The sequence below is a fragment of the Crinia signifera genome, chromosome 12 (assembly GCF_055691185.1).
Source record: "Crinia signifera chromosome 12, ASM5569118v1, whole genome shotgun sequence".
NCBI classification, from domain to species: domain Eukaryota; kingdom Metazoa; phylum Chordata; class Amphibia; order Anura; family Myobatrachidae; genus Crinia; species Crinia signifera.
In genome coordinates, this window is record NC_139228.1 from 34,897,462 (window position 1) to 34,916,810 (window position 19,349).

Here is a 19,349-nt window from a genome sequence, read left to right on the forward strand (position 1 = left end):
AAACGCGGGGCGTATGCATAGGGAAATGAGGGTATGAAGCCCCTCACGCCCCTATACGCCCCCTTTGCGGCGGACGAACTACGTCTGCGGCGAATTGGGCTGCACATGCGCAGATTGACCTCTGCGCATGTGCAGACTGAAAACATCGGCGGTACGGCCGCACGCGGGCCGTACCGCACGATTCAGAATAAGGGCCTATGTCACAGTGATACTATTTGATATAGCGATGCCACACTTCCAGGCATAGGGCCTTATTTTGGTTCATTCTTTCTGACAAAATCCTTCTTAGATGGACAAAACCCTGTGCACTGCAGGGGGGGCAGATGTAACATGTGCAGAGAGAATTAGATTTGGGTGAGTAATTTTGTTTCTGTGCAGGGAAAATACTGACTGCTTTATTTTTACACTGCAATATAGATCTCACTTTGAAGTAAAACCCCACCCAAATCTAATTCTCTCTGCACATGTTACATCTGCCCCACCCAGTGCACATGGTTTTGCCCATCTAAGAAGGATTTTGTCAGAAAGAATGAACCAAAATAAGGCCCATAGCTAGACTGACTAATAGCAAGGTTGCTTATTCAGATTATGCCCATAGTCAATGAGTGGGCGGGGTCCAGTATGGCGCGGCAATCGCTGATTGGCTCGCCACGGCCGGCTTCTATTGGCTGCTGATTCGGGAGATGTGATTGGCTCCCGAATGGCGCCATTGTTCAAATGCCGGGGGCGGCGGTTTTCATTGGCGGCCAAAAAGGCACCAATTGCAAACAGCTGCCTCTTCCCCGCCTGGACTGTCAGCGCCGGGATCAGTTCTATGATCCCAGCGCTAGCTGGAGCTGTGTCCCGCTGGGGACACAGCTCCATCTTTCTTGCCTGCCACTGGTGCTGGGAGCATGGATACTGTCCCAGCCCTGGGGCACATTACTACATATCAACTTATCAATAGTCAGCGCTGCTTTCTTTCTTTTTTTGGTTAGGTATGAAAATGTAAATGAGTTGCGAATGCATCGCAAATCACCAGGGGTATAACTAGATCCTTGTGGGCCCCATAGCAAAATCTTGAAACGGGTCCTACAATGCTCCTTAGGGGAGGGTGGGTTGGGGGTGCCACGGATGGGGGATGTGAGGAGTGAGCAGGAGAAGGGAACCTGTGTGTGGAGGAAGGGTGTGGGGGTTCAAAGGTGCCGCAGATGGGGGATGGGAGGAGTGAGCAGGTACGGGTGGGGGAGGGGTGGCCAGGGGTGCCGTCGGTGGGGAAGGGGAAAAAGTGAAAGCAAGACAATGAAGGAAAAAATAATCTCTGCGAACAGGGCCTACCATGTGTTATGTGACTGCTGCGGGTCACTGTTGTCTGAGTGGATGCCGCCAGCCAGGTACTGAGAAGCTGCAGAGCTGGGCTATGACTGGGTGCAGCAAGAGTTGCTGGCCCTGGAAACAGCTTGAGCCCAATAGCAGCTGCACCCCCCGCACCCACGGTAGTTATGCCACTGCAATCACTATCCACTCGCAGATCCATACGCAAATCCCTAAACATCAAAGATACTTTGTCGTCTGAGTAAATCTGAGAAGGACTGAGGCTGCCACTAATCTCCGACTGAGACAGGATGGAAGTGATCATCGGTGAATTCATTGACCCACCCTAATACACCTCGATAGCCCTGCGTTTTTTTCAGACACAGCCTGAAAATGACAGGTTTCCACCCTGAAACGCCAGCTTCCTGTCAATCAAACTGTGGCTGCATTGTATTTCCGATCCATACACACTTGCTATCTCCCCTCACGTATGCTCACTGCGAATGGTACGCATGCGTGCATTGGTGCGGTGTATGCATAGTTCATGAAACAAACTCACACCTCCTAATAGGATTGGCCACAATCCCTTCCCATAAATCCTGAGGGCTGTGGATGGAAATGTCCACTGTGTCTAGGTCAGCAGCAAAAGGTCGACATTGACAAAACGTCGGCATAAAAAAAGTCAACATTGTTTTTTGTGTCAATGACGACACCTGTCACCTCCACTATTGCTGCGCTGAGCATTCATATCATGCCAGGGTGCTGAAAAGAGCAGGCAAGATCATTAAGGATGAGTCCCACCATGCGCATATCATGTTCAGGAGGCTACCTCAGGCAGCTATCCTAGTCAATTCCTCATTACCACAACCCTCACCTAGGAAAGCCAATCCCGGGGCATTTTTTCAATCCCGGGATTCGGGATTGAAAAATGCTCAATCCCGGGATTCCCGGGATCCCGGGATTGGCTCCCCCCCCCCCCCAAAAAAAAAATGCCCCGCATGTTTACTTACATGGTGATGTTGCCGGTTGCCGGGTGGGGTTGCCAGAAGGGTGGGCGGGGTGCCGGGAGGGGTCTCAGGGAGCAAGGAGTCGGGTGGGTAGGCAGGAGCAGGCAAGAAGCCGGGTGGGGGAGAGAGTTCTCTGTGAGCCGGGTGGGTAGGCGGGGTCTCCAGGAGCCAGCCAGCAGCACGTTCAGCACACTTCTTGGCTGTCTGTGCGGCCTGCGCAGCGTGACCTATGACCTCGTCATGCTGCGCAGGGCCGCACTGCCGGATACAGGGGAAGTCTGCCCGGCATTAGACTGTGCATGTGCCAAATCCCGGTATCCCGCCAATCCCGTTCCCGGGATTGGCCACCCTACCCGCACCCCGTCCCGATCATATAGTCATGTATCTATAATTGCCTCTTACCTTTGTCGCGTAAAGTATGTTGTGTACTGTTATTGTGTCCGATGTAAGGAACTGCATGTTTTGTAATGTCACAATGGGTGGTAGTTATTGGAAACAAATCCCTGTGTATTATGCCATGATTCTGATTCTGATTCTGAAGTGGATGTTAGAGTATGAAAAATTCCAACATTTTTTTTTTTAAAGTGAAAAATCCATGCCAACCTTTTTCTTGTGTCGGCTTTTGTCAACATTGACCTTTTGGTGTCGACGAGACACTGTAGACCCTAGATAGCAATTGAACAAATATAAAGGGTACTTATGTATTTGCAGAGCGCCCACTAAGCAAATAGCTTAGTGTGCGATTCTGCGTAAGAAAATCGCATCGAATCGCATGTGATTTTTTGCATGCGATGCGATTTTCCTATGTAATTTATTCACTGCTCTCTGGCCTTGGGCGGTGCGATGAGATCGCATGCGATTTTATAGGGTGCGATGCCATTTAATTTAGTATACATTTGTATGACATACAATGGGATTTAGGCACCCCCCCCCCCCCCACTATCCACGCCACCCAGAAGCACCACGTCGGCATGGAGTTGATTTCAAACAGAGTGGTGAGCGCAGTGAGCCAACGAGCCCTAAGCGTGGCGAGCGGACGCAGATTACGTTACATGTATTCCGCATCCCCTCGCTGCGCTCCTCGCACTTTAGGCTCGGTGGCTCCCTGCGCTCGCCACACTATATAAAGTCAACTGGATAGTGGGGGTATGAAAAGGTCAGGAGGACGCGTAACGCCGCCCCTCGCGGGGCTGGCTGCGCTCACCACGCTTCGGGGTGGTGTGGATAGTGGGGGGTGCCTAAATCCCATTTTATGTCATACAAGTGTATAGAACATTAAATGGCATCGCACCCTATAAAATGTCATCGATCGCATGCGACTTTAAGTGCGGTGTGATCCGATGCGATGCGATCTCATCGCACGGCCCAAGTCCAGAGAGCAGTGAACAAATTACATAGGCGATTTCCCTACGGTGCCGTACGTATGCTAATTGGGCGCCCTGCTAATACATAAGTACCATATAACGCACTATGCCACATTTCTAGCACTTCTAGCAGCGGAGAGGGGATAGGGTCGCTAGGTCGACACTATAACGGTCGACATACATTATGTTGATCACTAAAGGTCGGCAGGGCGTAAGTTGACACATGAAATAGGCGACATGGCTAAGGTCCACAGGGTCGGAATGTCAACTCAAGCATTAGGTCGACAACGGGAAGGTCGACAGTCAAAAGGTCCACATGATTGAACGTGGTGCTACGTTCCAGTGTCCATGTCGACTGTGTCGAAATTCGGGACAAAAAAAAGTGAAACATCCCATGTTGACCTTTTGACTGTCAACCTTCCCCATATTGACATAATGCTTGTGTTGAACTAATGACCCTGTCGACCTAACCCACGTCGACCTTCAGTCATGGCGACATTCAGTAATGTTGACCTTCATGCATGTCGACCTAGTGGTGTCGACCTAGTTACTCTCTATCCAATGATGCCATTCCTACTACGGCGTGGAGGGAGAATATAATAGTGTGCGCAGCGCAGCGAGCCATGGAACATGTATGTAGAAATTCAGGACAAAAAAATTGTGAAAAACTTATGTCGACCTTTTGACTGTCAACATTCCCATTGTTGATGTAATGCTTGTGTCGACCTTACGTCCCTGTCAATATTAGCCATGTGGACCTATTTAATGTGTGAACCTAAGCCCTGTCGACCTTTAGTGGTCGACCTAATGTATGTCGACTTTCATACAGTCGACCCTATGACCCACACCCGTTTTATTGTAGGGAATCCCAGGTATTGGAGGAACAGCATTTGCTACACTGTAACTTGCAGCCCTGTCCCTAGGGGGAGCTGCAGCATCACAGACGTCCTGGTGGTGGCTCCCCAGCACTGGTACTACTATACTATAAGGAGCTTGCAGTGGGAGGATGCCGGGGAGGGCTGCCGGGGATGGGAGGGCGGATACTGGACACACTTGCAGGAGAATACACCGAGGGGAGGGATGCAAATAATAAATAGGAACTGGACTTATTAGGGAGCGGAGGATGAGACAGGAGCCGGGCGAGCAGACAGCAGCTGTATGGGAGGAGAGATATTAGGAAGGGAGGGGACGGAGCCGGGAAGGGAGGGAGCAGGAGCTGCCGGAGAGAACAAGAAACATTTGGGAGGGAAGTGTACAATTATCACCGGCGTGGGAGCACAGGGCATACTGCAGGGGGTACAGCAGTGACCACCCCAGCACCCCATCCTGCCTACCTGGGCACAGCAGGTAAGTGCTCAGCTCTCTTAAGGGGAACTGTCTGTAGTATATGAAACTTATTGCAACTGTGACCGATCACATATATAATGTCCTCATCTCCACTGTATGATTGTGTACTGTGGGATTGGCGCAGCTGCTGCAGAACCTCTAGCGGTATGAGAAGAAGGCTATAGCTGTGATTGACAGCTCTGTTCCTCCCCTTCATGATGACTAGGAGACAGATATATGTATCAGCAAAGTGTATATAGTAGGTTCTCCTGTCTGTGGTGATGAGGGTCTTATTCTGTATTGCTGTCAGTAGAGAGGGGCTGGGGGCATTACTGCTCCTCCTACTAGGCATGGGCATTTGTTGTTTATATCTGGATTAAGTTTCAGCCTGTACAGATAAAGGTGCAGCTCTGGAGACATGTGGCTGACATGCTTTCCCAGTCTCCAAATGTGTATACACCCAGTGCCAGCAAACTTGCCAGGGCTAAGATCAGGCTTGGTCCCTGCAGCTGAGAGTGTATGGGGTCTGGTGGGAGCCCAAATGCAGGGTAAAAGTCACCAGCTAAATGTATTTGTTTATTTTTTTTCTGGGAGGAAGACATAAAATCAGATCTTGCCAGTACTTTGGACACTTTTAACCACCTTTTGGTCTATTTGGGTCTACTAGAACCCGGTTGGGTGACCGCAGTCACGTATGTGGTTGGTTTTACTCTACTGTTGCCAACTTGGTGCCGCCAATTTAGCTGGCTTATCAGGAGTGGAGTAGTAAACAGTGAGCAGGTCTGACAGTGTTACATCAGAATGGCGGGACCATAGTTTTTAAGTACTATTTGCCTTTATTCCACATTTGATAAACCATCTTCAATCCACATAACATATAGTTCTGGATAGGTGGTCTTTTTGTGCCCACACACTCAAAAGTTTGCTGCAATATAGTTTTAGAATAGCTCTTTGGGGTATCTGGATAGATGACCGACAATGTTTAGTTAACATACATCTAGTCGACGTAGTCAGACTGTTGACACGAGCAATATTAGTTTTTCGCAATTTTTTTTCTAATATTTTTATGACTTTCATATTTTTCCATCCACATGAGCCATGATTGGGAACGGTAAAGTTGCCCCTTGGCATGGGAAGCAAAGAGGTAGTTATTGGGGTTCCACGTGCTCGGGTGTTGACACTGCCAGCAAAGAAATTGTGAAAAACTCATGTTGACTTTTTCCAGTGTTGACTTTTTGCATTTCAACCGCTTATTTGGGTGTCCATGTTGCATTGTGATTACTTATGGCGCACAGATGTGGCTGTTTGGAGCATCCACTGGGTCTGTGGATGAGGAGCGGAGCATAGCAAACTTTTCTAGTAGTATAATGTTAGGGTGGGAGGGTAACTATACTGCTATTATGGTTCATTAGAAGCAAGTAAAGCAAAGATGATATAAAACCACTGCTAATCACGTAAACGTACAGAATACTGGCATGTTCATTTAAGAGACAGATTTGAGTTGGATCCAGTGAGGATTTAGGGGAGATCTATCAAAGCTTGAACAGAGATAACCTGGAGAGATCTAAACTACCACTCATGCAGCTCCTAACTGTCATTTTACAGGATGTTTTAGAAAAATGTCAGGACTTTGTTGCTTTATTGCTCTCCACTTATTCTCTGTATAAGCTTTGATAAATCTCCCCTGTAGTCATGTGACCATGTTTCATCACCTGACCATATCTATTGAAATGTATTGTGTGTGTGTGTGTATGTGTATATGTATATATATATATATATATATATATATATATATATATATATATATAATATATATATATTTGTTTTTTTTACCTATAGACCCAATTTGGCATTTTAAGCCCGCTCGAAGCAAAAGCTTTGAAAGCTAGTCTGCTACCTTGTGATTGCATCTGTGTTTCTGTATGTGTGAAAGAGATGTAATTTCACTTGCTGCCAGCAGGTGGTAGTGGTCCGTGTGTAACCGAAAACTAGACATATATATCATTTTGTAGTAACAGTGAGCTGCTCAGCTGGAGGACCAGGACTAAAAAAGGATTTCCGCCTAGGAGAAATAATGTAGTAATAATATTATTATTATTATTCTCTTTAATTGCCTAGAATTGTACAATGAGGAATTTGTATTCACTTGCATCTAACGGGGCCTACACATAAGGGGATTTCAGGGCATTTTCTAAGAGATCTTACTAGATAGCTTAGAAAAGTCCCCCTACAACGCTCCGTGTGTGTAGGGGTCACAGCAATAGCTATGTGCTACTCCACGTGTTTCTGTCACCCTGGAAATGAATTTCCAACATGCTGGATATGTCTATAATCGCCAGGCAAGGCCTGGGCTCTCACTGGAGAACACTGGCCCTGACAGATCGCTCAGCGGCTCATTGCTTGCTGAAGCATTCTGAGTAATCTAGCATCGCTCAGAACGTCTCAGCATCTCCCTGTGTGTAGGCCCCACAACACTGCATGATCCCCTTTAGTGTCCCTTATCCTTCAGTGTTTCCTGGTACTAATGAGGGGGGATAACATGAGTAAGAACAAAACAAACAAAATCTGTCACAGATAAGAAGCTTAACTTGAATGATTGAGATGTGCTGCAGCCCTGGAGTTAGGTGACAATGGGTGACTGCTGTTCTGTGACAATGACACATGGTTTTCAGTGTTTTACTGTTTAAGTGTTATGTCCTATTCATGTTTTTGTGGAATACAGTCAGGGGTCCGGTAAGTATACTTACAATCCCCCTGCACCGCTAATCCTAAAGGGGAATACACAGAGGGCATTCCCCCCCCCCCCCCATTTCCAAGAAGTCTGATTAGATCACCTAGAAATGGAGCACTGATTGATCCGTGGGGATGCGCGGTCCCGCGTGTCGCCATTGCCCGCAGTGCTTGCTAGATTGCAAGATCAATGTCGGCATTCCCGTTAGTTGGGATGTCGGCCCCTGAATTTTGACTGCCGGGGTGCAAACCATCTGTTAGCATCTCATGCATCCATTTACTGAGTACAAGTGACATTATGGAGGAATTAGGCACCTATTTGTTTATGCCACTATGGGTGAAATGTCAAAGGATGAGAGATTCAGAAAGTGAGAGATTTGGCAAGAATTTTTTTTTAAAGTAGCAATCATTTAGACTGCAAAATCAGTTTGATTTTGCAGTGTAAATGATTGCCGCTTTAAAAAACCTAGAGATTTTTTACCAAATCTCTCACTTTCTGATTCTCTCATCCTATTACATTTCACCCTACAGTATGTGTCTAGTTCCTAGTGAATTAGTGGGCACAATAAAACGTTTAGTTATTGATTATTGGTGTGTATTATTAGGTCAACCGCTGTTGGCTGATAGTGAAAAGGTTGATATGGCCAAAAAGTTGACACAAGCAATAGGTCGACACTGAAATGGCCTACAAAGGAAAAGGTTGACATCATTTTTTTTCAGTTATATTTACTTCGCTTGGCACACTTTATCGTTCCCAATTGTAGTCCACGCTGAAGTATGAACAAGTTATCTGAAAAAAAAAATTGTGAAAAACTCACACTGACCTTGTCATGTGTTGACCTTTGCCTGTCGACCAATAGTGGTCAACTGTTGACCAAACAACCAGAAACAATTGAGTATAACCCCTTACCGCCGCAGCCGGTTTTTGCCTTCCTGACAGAGCCCTTTTTTTCAAATCTGACATGTATTACTTAAGTGGGGATAACTTTTTTTTGCTTTTACTTATCCCAGTGATTTTGAGATTGTTTTCTCGTGACACATTGTACTTCAAATTAGTGGTAAATTTTGTTCGATACAGTCTGTGTTTTTTTGTGAAAAATACCAAAATGTCGTAAAAAAATTGAAAATTTTGCAAAATGTTAAATTTTCTGCTTGTGAGACAAATAATCATACCACTCAAAATAGTTGATAACTAACATAGACCATATGTATACTTTATGTTTCCATCATTATTTCAACCTCCTTTTAATTTTTTTTGGACACTAGGAGGCTTAAAATATGAATAGCAAATTCTCAAATTTTCAAGAAAATTTTAAACACTGATTTTTTTAGGGACCAGTTCAGTTCTGATGTGACTTTGAGGGACTTGTATGTGAGACACCCCCATAAATGATGCCATTTCAAAAACTGCACCCCTCACAGTATTCAAAACAGCATTTTGGAAGTTTGTTAACCCTTTAGGTGTTTCACAGGAATTAAAACAAAGTGTAGGTGAAATTTCAAAATTTCATTTTTTTTGCAGATTTTCAATTTTAATACATTTTTCTAAGGAACACAGTAGATTTTACTAGAGAAATGTGACTAAAAATTGATTCCCCCAATTCTTTTGTTTTCATAAATATCCTATATGTGGCCCTAGTGTGCACGTTGACCAAACCACAGGCTTCATAATAGAAGGAGCATTTTGGATTTTGGAGCTTCCTTTTTATGAGATTATTTTTTAGGCACCATAAGATGCTAAAAGTTAGGAACCCCCCCACAAGTGACCCCATTTTGCAAACTACACCCCTCAGGGAATTCATCTAGGGGTATAGTGTACATTTCAGACCCCCAGGGGTTTCACCAATTTTGGTACAACTGGGCTGTGAAAATGAAAAATTACATTTTTTTTACACAAAAATGCAGTTCTGGCTCAAAATTTTTCATTTTCACAAGGAATGAAGGAGACAAAGCACCCCAAAATCTGTGCCGCAATTTCTCCCGAGTACGGCAATGCCTCATATGTGACCAAAAAATACCATTTGGGTGCATGGCAGGACTCAGAAGGGAAGGAGTGATATTTGGATTTTGCAGCACTCATTCTGGTGGAATGAATGGTGGGTGCTATGTCGCATTAGCAAGACCCCCGAAGCACGGTGAAATGATGAACCTAATAATCCATAGATGTGTGGTATATTTTAAAGCACTCCTTCATACATAGGCCGGGTTTGTCGGGGCAAGTTTCACAGTGGAAAATAGTTTGCTTTCGTATTCCCTTTTTATAGCAAACTTTGCACCTTTTTTGTGTCCTGCCCTTTTTTCCAGTGGAGGGGATTTCGTTAGGAAAATGCTGCCCTGATACAATACGGGGGCCAGTACTAGAAGTACTGGGGCCCTCTGCCTGCTGGTTCCCAAATATTAGGCCCTTTATGACTTCCTCTTGAAAGTGCATAAATGTCCCCGTCTGGCTGGTAGAACGGAATAGTACGTAAGCGTTATACAGTGCCATCTGGATGATATACACGGCCAGCTTCTTATACCATATTTTTGTTTTCCGCAGGGCACTGTACGGCTTCAGTACCTGATCTGAAAGATCCACTCCGCCCATATACTTATTGTAATCTAGGATACAAATAGGTTTTGAGGTGTGGGTACTGGTACCTCGTACAGGGACGGAGGTGGTACTGTCTTCATGAATTGTTGTCAGTATAAGGACATCCCTCTTGTCCTTATATTTGACCAACAACATATTTTCGGTGCATATTCCCCTGCTTTCACCCTTTCTCAGTAATTGGGCAATGTGCGTTTTTGGGAGGCCTCTTTGGTTCTTGCGCACAGTACCGCAAGCTGCTGTACCTCTTGAACCAAGGGCCTTAAACAGGGGGATGCTGGTGTAAAAGTTATCCACATAGAGGTGATAACCCTTATCCAGGAAGGGGTGCACTAAATCCCAGACAATCTTTCCACTAACACCTACGAGGGAGGGGGGGGGGCATTCTGGAGGTTCAATTCTTGTGTCCTTCCCTTCATATACCCTAAACCTGTGGGTGTACCCTGAGGTACTTTCGCACAGCTTATACATTTTTATGCCATACCTTGCCCTCTTATTGGGAAGGTACTGGCGGAATTTAACCCTTCCTTTAAAATGTATAAGTGACTCGTCTACACAAATGAATTTTTGGGGGATGTACATCTCAGCAAATTTGGCGCTGAAATGATCAATGACCGGCCTGACTTTGAATAGCTGGTCAAAGGTGGGATCATCTCTGGGTGGGCACTGTGCATTATCGTTGTAATGCAAAAATGTAAGGATCGTCTCAAAACGAGTCCGGGTCATGGCCATACGATGAAGTGGGGTGCTGTACAGAACATCTGTACTCCAATATTGCCTAATTTCTGGCTTTTTAACTATGCCCATATGTAACACCAGACCCCAAAATGTCATCATCTCTACTGCATCTACAGGGGTCCACCTAGCAAATGATGACGTGGGGTTTTGGGCAATGAACTGCTGGGCATATAAATTACTTTGGTCCACCATTAAATTTATAAAATCATCAGAGAAAAAGACTTTGAAAAAGTCAATTTCTTTGAGGCCTGTAGTATCAAATTGGATTCCTGGGTTGGCCAAAAACTCAGGAACCTGGGGCTCAAAATTGTCTGGTGGTGGGGTCCATACGAGATCAATCATTGGGGGGGGGGTCTCAGCTGCTCTACGGGGGCATCTTTGAGGGGGTCCCTCATCACTAGAGGAGGAAGAGGAGCTTAAGGCGAATGCAAATTCATCGCTTGCATTACTGGCTGTGTCAGAGGCAATAAGGGCCTATGCCTCCTCCGCTGAAAACAGTCTTTGCGATGATTGGGACATTTTTATTATTTTTGTGTAGGCGTGTATAGTGTAGGGGGGGGGGGGTACAAACTTTATTTCAACACGGGGGGTATGTAGTGTGTATGTAGTGCTTTAACACGTGTAAGTTAAAAGAAAAAAAAAAAGCACCTGCGCCAAAAATTGAGCACAGATGTTGGTCAGTAACGTCCGTCACTGATCAGCGCTCAGCGGGCACAGGACACCCACAAAAGCACCGTGGGTGTAAAAAAAATTAAAAAAAAAAAAGACTCCACAGCACCCTCCAAAAAAAAAAAATTTAAAAAAACTTCTGATGACTCAAAGACAACAGGAATTTGATCCAAAAAAAAAAAAAAATTAGATCAAAAATGCTGATCAGTGATGTACGTCACTGATCAGCGCTCTGCGGCCACAGGACACCCACAAAATCACCGTGGGTGTAAAATAAAAAAAAAAAAAAAACCCCCACAGCACCCTCAAAAAAAATAAAAACTGCTGATCAGTGATCAACAATGATTAGCAGTGAGGGGCAGCAGGCACACAGCTGTGGGTGCAACCTGACAGGGTATATATAAAAAAAAAAAAAAACCTGCACCCCAAAAAAAAATGCTGATCAGTTAGTTTACACTGATCAGCACAAAAGGGGGGCAGCAGATACAAAATTATATCACACAATTATAAATCTCTGACACAATGACGCTGCTGCAGCAGCAGCAGCACAAGCACCAGGAAGTCACAGCAGGAGCTGGCAGCACGGATGCCACCAATGCTGATCAGGTCAGTATAGGCACAGATGGGCACGGAGACCGCTCTGCACGCTGTTCCTGACCAGAATGGCGGCTGCAGGGCTGTCTCCGTTATTTCATTTGAGGTGAAATGGCTGTGATTGGTCCGACGGTCCAATCACAGCCTTTGGGGGCAGGTGGGGTGAGGTGGGGTGACCACCAGTGACACCCTTACACCCGGTGGTGATTGGTGCTGTACTTAACAGCACCAATCACCACCGATACCTGTGTCACCGGCGAACGTTATTCGCCGGTACACAGAAAACGCTGTAATTGGCTGTTCACATTGAACAGCCAATCACAGCGATCGCCGATGGGTGGGGGCATCGCTGCCCCCCCCTGGGCAATGAGGGAAGATGTCTGCTGTCAGGGACGCGGTGACAGTTTAAAGTCATGACGTACATTTATGCCATGTGTCGGGAAGTACATCCCGACCATGACGTAAATGTACGTCAAATGTCGGGAAGGGGATAAAGAGGAATTAACATAAGTTTGAACCAATGTTATTTTCACTTTTTACCAAGTTTTCTTTCTATATTTCAGTGTGCTTATCTGTAACCCCTTCATGTTCTATTGCTTCCCGTCTGCCGGCTTAAATACATTTTTATCAAAAATGCTCATTTCTTTATTCCTTTTTTTTTTTTTTTTTATTCACAATCCCTTTTTATTTGTCAGCTAACATAGTATTAATACTAATAAAGTGCATATTAAATTACTGAAAAATAAAATAAGGTAATGTTTAACTAGACAAAACCAATAAAATATATGCAGTATACATACAGATGGCCTGCCGCGGTGGGGATGCCAGCATTCCAACTGAGGGAATCCCGACAGGGTTCAGGTATACTTACACAGCCTGATGCTAACCCTCCCCGTTATTGGTTAACCATAACTCCTATACCATGCCGCCTAACCCTTACTACCCCCCTTCCGCCCTGCAGCCTATCTCTAACCAAATATCCCGGCCTGGTACAGATGAAGCGCCCTTCATTCTTGCAGGGGCTGGCGGTCGGATCGCCAGCTGCTGGAAGGGGACGCGCACCCCCTTACTACGGAGCTCCTGCCGCCCAATCCCACATCCCACCTTCCCTCCCCCCTAACTCTGCCCATCTCCCTAAAGCAGAGATGGACAATGTTCACGCCCCCCCCCCAGTCAGATAGCGCGCCATCTCGCCAGCGGGGGCAGTCCTGCGAGCCCCGGCACTGGTTGGGAGGCGCTCCATCTGTATTCTTGCGCTTGGCATCCCAGCAGTTGGGATTCCTGCTCCGGTATGCTCCATAATTTTAGGATTCCTGTGCCGGTCTACTGGCAGTAGTCGGGATGCTGGCACCGGTATTATGAACGCCAGCATCCCAACTGACGAGATGCTGAATGTGTCTCTGTGTGTGCATCTAATTAACATAGAAGTATGCGCTATGTCACTGTGCTTTCATGTGGATCGATGGTAACTGAGCCACGTAGATGATATGTGTCAAGCTTTGACGATGCCCAATTTTAAATTCCCAGTTTGTCGTTTCGTTGAAGGGTCCACTTCAAAAAAAATATGAATTGCGGAACAAATATTAAAAATAATCTCGTCTTATCAATCCACTAGGAACAAGAAGCACGTTAGCATATTGAGGTGGGGTGAGGTCCACGCCCTAAAGTGATAAGGTCAACGCTCCACAATAATGTGGCCACATCCCCTATTTGTGGAGTGATAGTATACAGAGGAGGGGATGCAGCACAGCTCAAAATTCAAATAGGTGAACCATGCCAACTGCCATTCAAACTGACTCACTGGCAGTGGGTGTGGCTTCCCTATTTGAATTTTGAACTATGCTGGAGCCCCACCCCTGGAGCCGCCACTGCTAAGAACCAGTAACACATACGAAGCTAATATTCATGAGATTAGAGCCTGCAAGGTAACTACTGTAGGTTTATACGTCTCCTGTCCCATGACGCTTGTTTTAGGCTGTTAGACTTTATTTCTAAAGTGTTAACGAAACCAGGCAATCTCTTCCCTAGTACATGCAACACACAGGTCCCAGCAGCTCCTGCAGCAGTGAAGGAGTTACATTACATGCATTGCCTAACAGAAAGTATTTTGGAACAGTTACGTCATGCCAGTCTTGGCAGTGTTTACAGCCAGATGTTATTACACTGTTGATCTGAGTACACATCGCTTCAGTCAATGAGAATAAACAAAATATCTATGTCCTCCAGTCACCAGACAACTAGATTCCACCAGAAGTGCGTTCTATGTTTATATGCTTTATACTTTTAGAACTGTGAATCTCCGTTTACAAGCAGTGGCCGTTGTGTAACGCCACCAGTGTTTCCTATGGGATCTGTTTGAGGACTGATGTACCCAGGGGCGTAACTAGGACTTGGTGGGCCCCATAGCAAAATTTTGAAGGGGGCCCCCTTCAACAGGTAGCGGAGGTACATAGTGCGGGTATAGGGTGACACGCACAGGTTGATGGGGGGGGTACAAGGCATCACAAACACACAGGGATAGGAGGGTACATGGTGTCACACACACACACACACACACACACACACACGAGTAGGGGGTGTATACTGTCACATACAGTGAGGAGGGGGTTATAGGGTGTCACACACACACACACACAGGGGTAGGGGGTGTATACTGTCACATACAGTGAGCAGGGGGTTATACTGTGTCACACACACACAAGGGTAGGGGGTGTACAGTGTCAGAGGGAACCACAGGGTGTCACGTAAAAGGGAAGGGGTTACACACTGTTAGACACAGCTGGGAGTTGGTTTCTGAGTGTCTCATACACAAACGCAGTCACACACACAATGAGGTAGCAGTTGTATAACTACAGTAATTTGTCAGCAAACCCTGCTTTCCCTGATTACTTGTGGGGAAAGTTCACTCACATGAAGCCACTCCATCCTAAACACAGATAAACAACTCAAGGTGTTAAAGTATGTCCAGATTATAAATAGAAATATATATATATATATATATATATATATATATATATATATATATATATATATATATATATATATATATATAATGTTGAATTGAGTGACTGTAAAGGTGTAGAGACATACTGTACAGCAGTGGTTCCCAAACTGTGTGCCGTGGCTCCCTGGGGTGCCTCGGGACACATGCAGGGGCTTGGTGGTCCAGGACCAACTCAAATTATTAATGGTTAATTATTTATGAGCAAGACCAGTGCTGGTGGCTGGCAATCATAGAATGTGTACAAACAGAAGCAAATCCTGCCCTTTACCACATAACTGCCGCTAAGAATCGCATATAAACCCAATCTAATTCATTTTTTTTGGACCTAGGGGTGCCGTGAAAAAAATTCTGATTCTCTAGGGTGCCCTGAATCAAAAAAGATTGGGAACCTCTGCTGTACAGGAAGAAATAGAGGGAGGAGAGAGAGAATGAATTACCTTATAACAGCAGCCTGACTCCTGAGCAGTCAGCCAGAGGTCTCTGATGGGGGCGGGGCCTTCCCGGCATTAAGCTCCGCCCCCTAAATGGCCGTGAATTGCTTCTTAGATGGTGCCCGAAGTGCGACCCGATATAGTTACAGGCAGCTAATGAAGACTGTGGGGGACGGGGTAGTATGCTGCTGCAGTGCTGCTACATCCTCTGCATCGGCTGCTTTCGGGGGCCGGGAGGAGTAGGCTCTGCTGCTGATTACACTGTTCGGCAGGGAGAGGCATAAGTGATGAGCTTTAGCAGACTTCAGTGGGTGCAGGGGGAGCTGCGGGCCCTGGAAACAGCTCGGGTCCCATAGCAGCTGCACCCCCTGCACCCATGGTAGTTACGGCACTGGATGCATACCTCCCAAATTGCTCGTGCTGAAGAAATAGCGTCCGAAAAGGGGGTGGGGCGTATGCAAATGAGGGTGTGGTTTATGCTAATTAGCCGCAACCTCATTTTCATACGCATGCGCACAGCGTCTATTGTATTAGATTGGGGGGTCTCCCAACTGCCACCACCCGCAGCGGGACAATGCCTGCCGCGGGTGGGACAGGACCTGAAAATCGGGACTGTCCCGCTGTAATCGTGACAGTTGGGAGGTATGCTGTATGTACCCTCTTTGTAGTTTCTCAAACTCGAAAAGTTCGAGAACGTGAACTGTGTGGGGTCCTGAGGACCAAGTTTGAGAACCACTGTGACAGACCATCAACCGTAATATAAAAAGCAAATAAAATATATAAAGAAAAATCAAAGTTAATAAATAGCTGACAGCTAAGTATATCCTCATTGGATGGCAATATATACAGGAAATGCATAAAATAAACAAATACATTCAAATAAAAACAAACAATCGTTTGTGCCAACTATACAAAACAACAATAACATGTCAGCTACATGACAGTAACACATGTTGCCGGGGTGTTATATCTTTACAGAAATGAATGAATATAGCACAAATAAATGTTGCACACAATTTATAAAGCGTTAACACTTTCTAGCCTCCCACTGTCTCTATCCAACTCCCTGTACTCCCACCAGGATACTTATCCCATGCTGTCACAGCATACTGTGAGTAAAATAACATTGCTCTTTATAATACAATAAAGTAAAGATGCAATTACTCCCCCATGTTCTAAAAGAAAGTCCCTATGTCCTAAAATAGAATTTCAAATTCCCCAGAGCAGATTCTAAGTGAAACCAGCACATTCCCTTTGGCTGCAAAGTTTGAAAATCACATTATGTAGTGGTTAAAATATTAAGTCTACCTGTAAAGGAACTTGTATCTTAAGGCCCCCCATTCACTGATGAGCATGGGTTCCATTCCCACCATGGCCCTAACTGTGTGGAGTTTGTATATTCTCCCCGTGCTTGACTCTGGATGCTCCTGGTAGGCTTATTGGCTCCTAATAAAATTAACCCTAGAATGTCCGTGTGTGTATATGTGGTAGAGAATATAGATTGTAAGCTCCACTGGGGCCGGGACTGATGTGAATGTACAAATATTCTCTGTACAGCGCTGCGGAATATGTGTGCGCTATATATTCGGATCGTAGTCGCCAATCGGCAATGAATAGTTATCGTATTTCTGCAAAAGGAAAGCATACGATGTATTGTATGCGGTTCAGCCGCCTGGGAGCTGCCGGGGATTTGGCGGGTTATCGCATGCGATACCTTGTGCTAGTGGATTGGGCCTTTACCTTTTCTGTCTGTGGTTTAGTTAGAGCTTCAAGAACTGAAAAAAGGTGACGTTGCTTATAGCAACCAATTAGGTTCTGTTTGCAATAGAGAAACGAGACAGAATCTGGTTGCTATGGGCAACCCCACAAATTTATTTTTTAGAAGCTTTAGTAAATTTATCCTGTAACTAAAGCGGTCAGCAGTGATTCTGTAGCCGCAGATCCATTTGTACGGTTGGAAGCGGATTCATTTTCCCCATAATTCATGATGTTTAAACTGATGGGTTAGTTCTAACCTCAGCAATCCTACGTAGTGACCAAGAGAACTGATGTATTTGCTTTCATCTGCGTCACAGGAATCATCACTGTAAAGGTCCATACACATTGAGCGATTGTTTTTCACCCGTTTTAAGATATTTTTTTTTCCCCCCGGTGTTAGACGATTTCCATAGTAGGACGATATGGAAAGCCATCCATCTGTCGCTCATCTGCTGGTAATAACAGCAGGTGAGTGGCTGGGCCAGTGATGATGCGGGAGTGTATATCACTGCTCATTGCTGTCCCGTACACACTGGGCGACTTTTGAGCTGAAAGCAGCTCAAACGACAAACTGTGCTGCTTTCAGCTCAGTCGCCCAGTGTGTATGGGCCTTAAGGCCCCCATACACTAGCCGATTTTGGTCAGATTAAGGGCGGGATGTATTAAAATACATCGCCGCCCCCCCCCGCCGCGATGCCGCCGCATATGTACTAACATATGCGGCTGGCATCGCGATGCGGTGACGGAGGCCCCCCGCGATACCTGTACTGTGGTCTGCGGGGGGTCTCCGTCACCTCCCAGCCGGCTTCTGTTGATTTCACGCCGGGGACAGCTAAGCAAGCTGTCCCCGGCGCTTCCTCCTCCCCCCTGCAGCCGGAAGGACGTCCGGCTGCGTTGCTAGGGGGAGGAAGGGCTTACCTTCCGGGGTCCAGGAGGACCTACAAGAAGGTAAGCCCAAGGGAGGGGGGAAAGGGGGGGTCGGCGAGGCAGCGGGGTTGCGGCGACGCGGCGGGCGGCGAAAAGAAGCCCATAGGCTTCTATAGGGTATCGCCACCCAAAGGTGGCGATACCCTGCCCTGCGATAACGGTGCGGCCGGGTAATAGTACATAGGAAAATGCGGTAAAACGGAGGTTTTACCGCATTTTCCCTTTAGTACATCTCGCCCTTAGGCCAGATCAGTCGGATCTGGCCTAAATCGGACCAAAATCGGCTAGTTTTGATGTACCCTCAGATCCGATGCGCGGTCCCGTGCGCATCGGATCTGCGTCGGGTGGTCGGACCTGCTGCACGTCCGACCACCCGACTTGGGACCTAGTGGGGCGGTGCAGGGAGCAGGGGGGGCTGGGGACGCTGCGAGGGACACAGGCGGCATAGAGCCGGGCGGGGGGAGCCGGGAGCTGTCAGCACTGAAAAAAAAAAAAAGCCCATACAATGAATGGGCGGCCTGTGATTGGCTGAGCGCTCTCTCAGCCAGTCAGCAATTGGCTGAGAGAGCGCTCAGCCAATCACAGGCTGCCCATTCATTGTATACAGTAGGCTTTTTTTTTTCTAGCACTGACAGCTCCCGGCTCCCTCTGCCTGGCTCTATGCCGTCTGTGTCCCCCGCAGCGTCCCCAGCCCCCCTGCTCCCACCAGCAGCCCCCCCCCTGCTCCCCGGGTTTTTACATGTGATAAATCGAGACAATTTATCACATGTAAAAAATGGCACATCAAGTGCCAATCTAATCAAGCTCCCCCGGGGAGCAGCCGGGGAAGCTCAGGGGGAAGTCGGGGGCGACTTGTCCTAAGGACAAGTCGCCCTAGTGTATGGGGGCCTTAAAGTTGGTGATAAGATGCTATCCGTG

At 46.5% G+C, this 19,349-nt stretch overlaps 1 protein-coding gene across 6 annotated transcripts in view; it reads left to right on the forward strand.

Annotated features, from left to right (window-relative positions):
* The first annotated feature begins 4,847 nt into the window (after nucleotides 1-4,847).
* SYNE2 (spectrin repeat containing nuclear envelope protein 2) overlaps nucleotides 4,848-19,349 on the forward strand; it is a 351,025-nt gene continuing 336,523 nt past the window's right edge. For 4 of the 6 annotated variants that reach the window (XM_083167022.1, XM_083167024.1, XM_083167026.1 and 1 more), the window contains exon 1: nucleotides 4,849-5,011. The gene's annotated coding sequence lies outside the window, so the exon portion shown is untranslated. Of the gene's footprint in view, nucleotides 5,012-19,349 lie in introns of all 6 variants that reach the window. The other 2 variants (XM_083167027.1, XM_083167028.1) reach the window with 2 other exon arrangements.